The sequence below is a fragment of the Bidens hawaiensis genome, unplaced genomic scaffold (genome assembly GCF_021521415.1).
Source record: "Bidens hawaiensis isolate Kalapana, Puna unplaced genomic scaffold, B.hawaiensis_p1.1 tig00012645_1, whole genome shotgun sequence".
Taxonomy (NCBI): domain Eukaryota; kingdom Viridiplantae; phylum Streptophyta; class Magnoliopsida; order Asterales; family Asteraceae; genus Bidens; species Bidens hawaiensis.
In genome coordinates this window covers 28,001-39,198 of record NW_027492045.1, presented here as the reverse complement: position 1 = coordinate 39,198, position 11,198 = coordinate 28,001, and the positions used below count along the sequence as shown (strand labels likewise).

Sequence of the window (11,198 nt, the reverse complement as noted above, 5' to 3'; positions counted from 1 at the left end):
AATGTGCACGTAATTTGATAATTTGAGCAAGAAATTTTGCAAAAGCAACATTACGAGTCGATAATAAAGAGATATTAGACCATCTGCTGGATGCGCCTATTAAGACCATGAAGTATCTAAATGGTCCACATGGTGGATGAATTGGTCCACATATGTCACCTTGAATTCTTTCAAGAAACATTGGTGTTTCTTTATCGACTTTTAATGGCGAAGGCCTTGTAATTAATTTTCCAAGAGAACAAGATGTACATTGAGGCATTTTATCTATTTTGTGGATCTTTTGACCTTTCAGTGGATGCCCATGTGTATTTTCAATGATCCTTTTCATCATTGTGGATCCTAGATGGCATAATCTGTCATGCCATAAGTTTATGATACCAGAATCGCAACAATTTTCTTTGACTGCCATATGTGCTTGAGGCACATTTATATATGTATAATGCAAACCAGAATGGAGCATTGGCAATTTTTCCAATATTTGATCTTTGCTTATGATATGCAAATATTTTTCATTACTAACAGTCCTTGACTGAGTATCATATCCATTATGATATATGTTTCTGAAACTCAACAAATTTCTTGTTGATTTTTGGGGAAAATAAAGCATTTTCTATTTTGAGCTTTGTACCATTTGGTAATGCTAAATTAGCTTTTCCCACTCCTTCTATCAAGTTTGTAGGACCTGATATTGTATTGATGATCCCTTTTGTTGGTTTCAGTTTATAAAAATATTTTTTAGATCTAAGTATAGTATGCGTGGCTCCACTATCCGCTATACATATATCTTCTTCATTTGTTTGATCTTGTGCTCCGGTGATTTTCATTTTAAATTTTGAAAAATATTAAGAAAAAAAATGAGTGTATAACGAAGACATATGATATTTTAATAAGAACTTTATTTAATTGAAACACAAGTAGTACATGAACGAGGAACTACATAATTAAAGATAATGATAACACACTTAATAACTGCATCTAATTATAGTAGTCAAGCAACTTTGTTTCAAAGTTCTACCCCAAAGTCTTCAACGCTCAGCTCAGCATTGATATTATTAAAGTTATCAACATGGTTCACTTCTTTCTCTTTTCCTTTTAGAGAGGCTTGGTACAGTTCACACAGATGTGGAGCTGTGCGACAAGCCTTTGCCCAGTGGTTTGTACTTCCACATCTAAAACATGAAGTGCCATTGTTTTCGGACCTACCAGCTTCATTCCATTTATTTTGGTGGTTGGAATTGGTATTGTGTGGGACATGATAATTATTGGCTCTCTGGTTACGACCACGACCACGGCCACGACCACGACCGTAAGAGTTATTGTTCCATTTGAATGGATGCTTACGATCATTAAAATGCCTTTTGTCAAAATGACCACGTCCACGTCCACGGCCTCGTCCTCGACTTTGTTCCTATTTATGATCAGAATTTTTATGAGAACTTTTGTGAGCAACATGTGCTTCTGGTATTGCTAATGAACCCGTGGGACGAGATTGATGATTTTTCATCAATAATTCATTATTTTTCTCTGCTACAAGGAGTAATGCATTTAGATCAGAGTATCTCCTAAAATTCTGCAAACGATAATGTGTTTGCAAGTTTATATTTGATGCATGAAACGTGGAGAAAGTTTTCTCTAACTTTTCTTCCTCTGTTACGGGATACCCACAAAATTCTAGCTTTGAACAAATTCGGTATAAAGCAGAGGTGTAATCATTTACCCTCTTAAAATCTTGGAACCTAAGACTGTTCCATTCATCTCTAGAAGTAGGAAGTAAAACTTCCTTAAGATGACCGAATCTGCTTTTCAAATCTTCCCATATCATATATGGGTTATCATAATTAAAATACTCATGCTGTAGTAATTCATCAATATGTTTATGGATGAAAACATCAGCTCTTGCTTTATCCTGGTCAGAGCAATCATTGTATTCTTGGATTATGTCTAACACATCCATAGATTTTAAATGTCTTTTGACATTTGCTGTCCAAGACATATAATTTTCTCCAGAAATTTTGAGTGCAGGGAATTCGAGTTTTGCTATATTTGACATTTTATTGCTAAACATGATAGAGCAAATAATAAGATAAATATTAGAATCCATATATATCAATCAACAATGAGATACAATACATTGGTAGAGCTATAAACATATAAAAGAAAAAGAAAATGCCGAAATCTTCAGATGAGAGATTAAAAATTAGAATGAGAAGTAGTATAAGCATTATAGTGACCAACAGCAAAACCGGGTGAATCATTTTGAGAACTTTATCTTTGGATAAATTTAATAAGAAGAATGTTTGTTGTAAATGAAATGGGGTTAATGATTGGTTATTTATAGTGAAAATTTATAACCTTTTACAACGGTTACATTACCGTATATAACGGTAACATTACCGTTTGTATGTGTGTGTGTGTGTGTATAATATATAATATTAATTATTTTAAAGTAAGATAATAAATAAGATATTAAATACAGTTTATTTTATAAAATATATAATTATTATGCACAATAATAAGAATAGAATTGTTAGTGTAAATAAATCTAACTTCTAAATGAGATATTAGTGTGCATATATAAATAAAAGTTAGAATAGTTATCAAATTTTAATAAGAATGTTTATACACATTATTGCTATTACTCAGTATATTAGTTAGTATATGTATATGCATAGATATATATCTAATGTACATAATTAAAGAAGTGTTTATGATGCTTATGTAGATACCTTTGTGTCTATTACCTTTCTTGGTTAGGATATAAGCGGCTCGTGCTGATAACGTGTTATAATATTAGCTCTAATTATAACAAGATTATTGAAGTAATAATTGAACTTTATTATATATAAGAGACAAGAGAGTGAAGAGATATATGTGAATTGTTAGTTCTACCGGGGATGGATAACTTCGTTACAAATACATGCTATTTATAATATCAAATCTACTATTCAAAAAGTAAATCTACCGACAATCTCCACTATTATATTTCATTTGGAGTGTTCGTGTGACTAAAGATGTTTGACAAATGTGTCATCCATCATCCATCAATAATTCATAACAAAAGCAATATATTGTCACATTTTCAGGTGACAATTATTTGAAACCATATGTTAGTTGTGAACCGGAGGTGACAGTTACTGAGCGGGCGCCAGAGGATGAGTGTTTGATAATAGCAAGTGACGGTTTATGGGACGTGGTGTCAAATGACACAGCGTGTGGAGTGGCAAGGATGTGTTTGAAAGGAAAGGGACCTCCCGCGAGCATGAAAGGTTCAGCTGAGAATGAACAGGCGGGGTCGGAGAAGTGGGACAAAGCGTGTTCGGATGCATCCATGTTGCTGACAAAGTTGGCGTTGGCGCGACAGAGCTCGGATAATGTTAGTGTGGTGGTTATAGATCTAAGGAGGAAATGAAAATGGTGTGGGTTATGGGTTTTTAGTGTTTTGGGGGGAAAAGAATTTGTCTTCCATGATAATCTAAGTTTAGACCATTGTAATTATTCTTAAATCAAATTAAATGGTTGTGTTTTCTCAAATCTCCTACCTTTAATTTTTTTTAATCTATTTTTCGGCCATCAATGTTTTCATAATCGTAGCATTAAACATCTTACTAGGTTGTGTGCCAAACTCGTCGGACCAGATTCAAGAATCAGATGACATTATAAATAATATCATCAAAAATCGGATAACAATCATAAATAATATTATGAAACGTTATGAAGTGTGTTGTTAACAGGAAATGAAGGATTATAATCTTATACGAGGGTATAGTTTGTATTACATACGGGTGGAAAAACATGTCAACAAACATAATAAATTTAAACAACAAATTCAAGCACACAAAACTTCTATAACTTTTGGACCAAAACGTTAACCATTTACAATGTCTAAATATTAAAAGTTTAAGGTTAAAATAAGTTAGTGTACACCAAACCACAAAAAAACATCAACAAAAGACCTAAACATGTTCTTTCATATTAAACTACCATCAACTTCTTCAAATAGTCTAATAAAATAAACTCATGTTTCTTCACCACCTGAAAAATTATAAAAACAATATAATCCAAATTAAATATACCATTAAAATAATAACATGTTTAATAATGAAAGCTCGTGTTACACACGGATGAAAGTTATAAAAGTAAAAAAAATATAACGTGTAATACGTAAATTGAGTTATATTATATAATAATTTTTATTTATGACTTTTATAATAAGTTTTAGATATATTTATACACTATTAATTATAAGCTATAATTTGCAAACCAAATCTTACTATTTGATTTATTTTAAAACAAAACATTCATATCGATATTATTATACATTTTATGTGTGTAAAAATAGTTTTTAGAAAAAAGTTTGTCACATATTAAAAAAATGTCTTTGTATAATGTTCGAAGAATTGGAGACAAAGACTCAAACAGTAATGTAAAATTTGAATATTTTTCAATGGCTAGTAACCTGTGTATCATACCCGTGAAAATTGTATATAAATATATATAACGACAATGATAATAAAAATAATAATGAATTGATAGTGTAATATTTATAAGAACAAATAATTTTACATTCATTATAAGGTATTACATTGTTGTTTTTATTAAAATAAAATAACATACAACAACAAATAACGTAAAATGCTAACTTAAAACATCTTTATAACTTAATTCATGAAGTCAAAAAGATATATCAATAACTACATCATGATATATGAAGTTATAAAGTCTTGTTTATTAAACAATAATCGAAATATAAAGAAATGTGTTGTAATTTTTTATACTTACAAAGAAGAAAACTAAAATAACTACAAAATCAAATTCAATGTATTGTTAATAAGAAAAATAAATGTACAAATACAATTCACAAACTATAAACAAATCATAAATCTCTATGTACATCCTTGGAATGAAAGAATGAATTTTATAATAAAAAATATATAGAGATAGTCATTATATTATCATACGGTTAATAATAGAAGGTATTTGACAAAATTATTACACGGGTTTTATTTATATATGATTTAGATAAACTTTGTAAGGATGTGATTGAATTAATTATGATGTCGGTTTTTGTCTAAATCTGATTATTAAATTTGAATATTAGAGTTTGTAAGTTTCGGTTTAATTTAAATATTCATATTTTGTCAAATTTGGTTACGAAATAAATCTGAATATTAAATTTGAATTTTAAAGTGTGTAAGTTTTGGTTTAATTTAAATAATCATATTTTGTCAAATTTGGTTACGAAATGATTTATAGATGAAAAATGAATATGTCTTTTTAGTTAAAAATACAGTATAACTTAAAAATAACTTGTGACGACACGAATTCATACCGAACAAATTTGATACTCTTTTAAAATTAACACAACACGTTTCGAAATAATTACAAAATATTTAAAAAAATGGTTAATTAGCCAACTTCAAAAAATTATGGAAATGTATTTTTATTTTTGAAACATCGATATCGGGAGGTTTATTTTAGAATTTAATTTTGACATTTTCACATAATAAAAATGGTCAAATATAAAAAAAATGGAAAATTTGTTGAGATTGAAGATTATGGAAAGCTTTAAAAGTTTGTGTTTAATTTGTAAAATTGCGTGTTAATCGGGTTTAATTATGTTATGACTATTAACCATAAATTAAGCAATTATAGTGACTATTTAAAATTTAAAATTTAAAAATAAATTCGAAATGATTTATTTAAATTTCGTATTTAAGCAACAACTTATTATATTTTTAGTAACTTAAAAGTAACTTGTAATGATGATTCTAATTTGAATTTCGAAAAGAAGATTGAAATTATTAATTTGGGGGTTTATTTCTAGACATTAATTTTAACATTTAGGCGTAATTAAAAATGATCAAATATAAACAAATGGAAAGTTGGTTGACATTGAAAAATATGGAAAACTTTAAATTCTAGTTAGTAATTAGTCAAATTTCGTATTTAATCGGAAATAAATATTATGAATGTTAATTATTTATTAATTAAGAATATTAAGCAACAAAGATAATACTTATATTTTGGTCAAGCTACGTATTTGAAATCATTAATGCTGGAATTCGGTAATAGTGCTGAAACATATTTTAGGCATAAAAAAAGCTATAGTTTTATACGTATTTAATCTTATTAATTATGTCATCAATATTAAGCAAAATTTAAGTAACAAAGACTTGTATTTTAAGTAAGATTTTAAAGAAAAGTCAAATGACTATCTTCAGTTAAAATTTAAATATCAATTGAAATCATTAATTTTATTTTAAAAGGTAATTCCGTAAAAAAACTGGAAAAAGTTTTATGTAAAAAGTATATTAAAAAAAAAGAATGACAAACACTTTTAAAATTGATAGAAATTTTCAATAACATCCACACATGTTAACAATCAAAACCTGTTTACAATTAATAGAAATAGGATAGTACCCGTGTTACACACGGGTATAACATATTTAAAATGTAATATATATGTAACATCATATAAATTTATTGAAATGCAGATGTCGTATTTATAAATTATTATAATCTTACATGAATTATAAATTTGAATAATTTAAGAACCAAAAGGGTTTTATTTTAACCAATAATTTGACACTTAGCATTGATAATATAATCTTGAACTCGAATTCAAATTCATATAGAATCGTGCAACAATTAATTGGTACTTTAATGGAATTCTAAAAAAAGTTGGAAAGAATTTTAAGATTGGAAAACTTTTAATGCGAGATTTTTAACTTCAAAATGAAATAATTAACATAACAATTCAAATTTAACAAACTTTAACATTGTATTATGGCGATACTGCAAAAAAAAAATAACAAACAAATACAAGAAAATATCAATACTTTACAAATTAAAAACCAAGAGAAATTAAAAAACGGGTTAACTAAAATACAATCATAATGACCAAAACAAACACAATCAATCTACTCTCAATCAAATACATTTTTCATGCAATTAGCCAATCTACCAAGTTGGACAGCCATAAACTGAAATTGTTAAGAATAAATTAATGTTAGATATACCGAACTATTAAAAAACAAATCAGTAAGAATTATCAATTGATGTAATCGGAATAATTATCATAAAAATTCCAATAAGGAAATATATCAACAATATTTTCGTATATCTCAAAACCCTCAACATGTCAATTGAATCTTGGAGTTTGATGTAGAACCTATATAGATTATAGTAAAATTAGATTACAATTAGAAAGAATACAAAAAACAAAGTGGAAAGAAATTGAAATGACAATGAAAATAACCTGAAAGTTATAAAACAACTATTGTTATAGGTACAAGACATTACCGGAAAAACTTAACGAAAAAACTTACCGGAAAACGTAAATACGTCAACATATTAGCTTCATCGCTGTTTTTGATTTACAACCTAAATTGATTTTAATAAAATCAGTTGACAATGAAAATAAAGATAAAAAGGTTAGAGGAAACAATAACCGGAAGAAAATATAATGCTGCCAGAAATACATATATCAACAATCGGAAGTTTATTATAAAATATAAACTTACCGGAAAACGATTAATACATATCTAGATCTAGAGTAGCCGGAATATATGGGAGAGTGAAAAGAGATCCGGCTAATAGAGAAAGAAAGAAAAATATGTTTAGAGTGAAAACTATGAATTATTAAGGTTTAAATATAGGGTGTTTAGTCAACATGACACGTGACAGCCTAATATAGAGTATGTGAATGGAAAATTGATGATTGGATTGCACATGTGAATAACCTAGAAAAATGTCATGTGTACAATTGTATTGATTTAATAGTATTTAAAGATTGAAGATTAAAAAGATGATTATATGGATTAATGTTAAAGTTGGTACTTCGGTTTCTTATGATTACTTTATAATTGTTTTTTTTCTGTTCAAATTTAATTATTTGGATTTAAGTAGTATCAGTTAATAATAATAATAATAATAATAATAATAATCAATTTAGACATGCATCACGGGTAACGTATTTTTGGGTTGTTAAAATTATCTATTTTGAGAGAAAAAAACATGGGCTTACGCAACGCATTTTCTTGAAAAAGAAAAAGGTGTTATGAATTATTGATGGATGATGGATGACACATTTGTCAAACATCTTTAGTCACACGAACACTCCAAATGAAATATAATAGTGGAGATTGTCGGTAGATTTACTTTTTGAATAGTAGATTTGATATTATAAATAGCATGTATTTTTAACGAAGTTATCCATCCCCGGTAGAACTAACAATTCACATATATCTCTTCACTCTCTTGTCTCTTAGATATAATAAAGTTCAATTATTACTTCAATAATCTTGTTATAATTAGAGCTAATATTATAACACGTTATCAGCACGAGCCGCTTATATCCTAACCAAGAAAGCAACAAAATGTCAAATATAGCAAAACTCGAATTCCCTGCACTCAACATTTCTGGAGAAAATTATATGTCTTGGACAGCAAATGTCAAAAGACATTTAAAATCTATGGATGTGTTAGACACAATCCAAGAATACAATGATTGCTCTGACCAGGATAAAGCAAGAGCTGATGTTTTCATCCATAAACATATTGATGAATTACTACAGCATGAGTATTTTAATTATGATAACCCATATATGATATGGGAAGATTTGAAAAGCAGATTCGGTCATCTAAAGGAAGTTTTACTTCCTACTTCTAGAGATGAATGGAACAGTCTTAGGTTCCAAGATTTTAAGAGGGTAAATGATTACACCTCTGCTTTATACCGAATTTGTTCAAAGCTAGAATTTTGTGGGTATCCCGTAACAGAGGAAGAAAAGTTAGAGAAAACTTTCTCCACGTTTCATGCATCAAATATAAACTTGCAAACACATTATCGTTTGCAGAATTTTAGGAGATACTCTGATCTAAATGCATTACTCCTTGTAGCAGAGAAAAATAATGAATTATTGATGAAAAATCATCAATCTCGTCCCACGGGTTCATTAGCAATACCAGAAGCACATGTTGCTCACAAAAGTTCTCATAAAAATTCTGATCATAAATAGGAACAAAGTCGAGGACGAGGCCGTGGACGTGGACGTGGTCATTTTGACAAAAGGCATTTTAATGATCGTAAGCATCCATTCAAATGGAACAATAACTCTTACGGTCGTGGTCGTGGCCGTGGTCGTGGTCGTAACCAGAGAGCCAATAATTATCATGTCCCACACAATACCAATTCCAACCACCAAAATAAATGGAATGAAGCTGGTAGGTCCGAAAACAATGGCACTTCATGTTTTAGATGTGGAAGTACAAACCACTGGGCAAAGGCTTGTCGCACAGCTCCACATCTGTGTGAACTGTACCAAGCCTCTCTAAAAGGAAAAGAGAAAGAAGTGAACCATGTTGATAACTTTAATAATATCAATGCTGAGCTGAGCGTTGAAGACTTTGGGGTAGAACTTTGAAACAAAGTTGCTTGACTACTATAATTAGATGCAGTTATTAAGTGTGTTATCATTATCTTTAATTATGTAGTTCCTCGTTCATGTACTACTTGTGTTTCAATTAAATAAAGTTCTTATTAAAATATCATATGTCTTCGTTATACACTCATTTTTTTTCTTAATATTTTTCAAAATTTAAAATGAAAATCACCGGAGCACAAGATCAAACAAATGAAGAAGATATATGTATAGCGGATAGTGGAGCCACGCATACTATACTTAGATCTAAAAAATATTTTTATAAACTGAAACCAACAAAAGGGATCATCAATACAATATCAGGTCCTACAAACTTGATAGAAGGAGTGGGAAAAGCTAATTTAGCATTACCAAATTGTACAAAGCTCAAAATAGAAAATGCTTTATTTTCCCAAAAATCAACAAGAAATTTGTTGAGTTTCAGAAACATATATCATAATGGATATGATACTCAGTCAAGGACTGTTAGTAATGAAAAATATTTGCATATCATAAGCAAAGATCAAATATTGGAAAAATTGCCAATGCTCCATTCTGGTTTGCATTATACATATATAAATGTGCCTCAAGCACATATGGCAGTCAAAGAAAATTGTTGCGATTCTGGTATCATAAACTTATGGCATGACAGATTAGGCCATCCAGGATCCACAATGATGAAAAGGATCATTGAAAATACACATGGGCATCCACTGAAAGGTCAAAAGATCCACAAAATAGATAAAATGCCTCAATGTACATCTTGTTCTCTTGGAAAATTAATTACAAGGCATTCGCCATTAAAAGTCGATAAAGAAATACCAATGTTTCTTGAAAGAATTCAAGGTGACATATGTGGACCAATTCATCCACCATGTGGACCATTTAGATACTTCATGGTCTTAATAGACGCATCCAGCAGATGGTCTAATATCTCTTTATTATCGACTCTTAATGTTGCTTTTGTATAATTTCTTGCTCAAATTATCAAATTACGTGCACATTTTCTGGATTATACCATTAAAAGAGTAAGGCTTGATAATGCGGGAGAATTTACATCACATGCTTTTGATGATTATTGCATGTCTGTGGGGATTGTTGTAGAACACCCTGTTGCTCATGTACACACACAAAATGGCTTAGCCGAGTCGTTGATCAAACGCCTACAGCTAATAGCTAGACCATTAATAATGAGGACAAAACTCCCTGTTTCTATTTGGGGTCATGCAATTATGCATGCTGGATCATTAATCCGCGTGAGACCAAGTGCAAATCATAAATACTCTCCCACACAACTTGTTTATGGAAATGAGCCAAATATCTCTCATATTAGAATTTTTGATTGTGCTGTGTATGTTCCTATTGCACCACCATAACGCACAAAAATGGGTCCCCAAAGAAGGTTGGGAATATATGTTGGATATGAAACATCTTCCATCATAAGATACCTTGAACCTTTAACAGGTGATGTATTTACAGCACGTTTTGCTGATTGTCATTTTAACGAGACAATGTTCCCGACATTAGGGGGAGAAATGAAAAGGCAAGAAAGAGATATATCATAGTGTGTGCCATCATTGTTACACCTAGACCCAAGATCAAAACAAAGTGAGACAGAGGTTCAAAAAATAATACATCTACAAGAAATTGCAAATCAGTTACCTGATGCATTTACTGATATAAACAGGGTCACTAAATCTCATATACCAGCTGCTAATGCTCCAGCTCGAGTTGAGATTCCAAGCAAGCAAAACCATAATAATGCACCTCATGAAT

General features: G+C 29.8%; 1 pseudogene; it reads left to right on the top strand.

The window, feature by feature from the left end:
- The first annotated feature begins 3,083 nt into the window (after positions 1 to 3,083).
- LOC143541728 (putative protein phosphatase 2C 24 pseudogene) lies at positions 3,084 to 3,409 on the top strand (annotated as a pseudogene).
- The last annotated feature ends 7,789 nt before the right edge of the window (positions 3,410 to 11,198 follow it).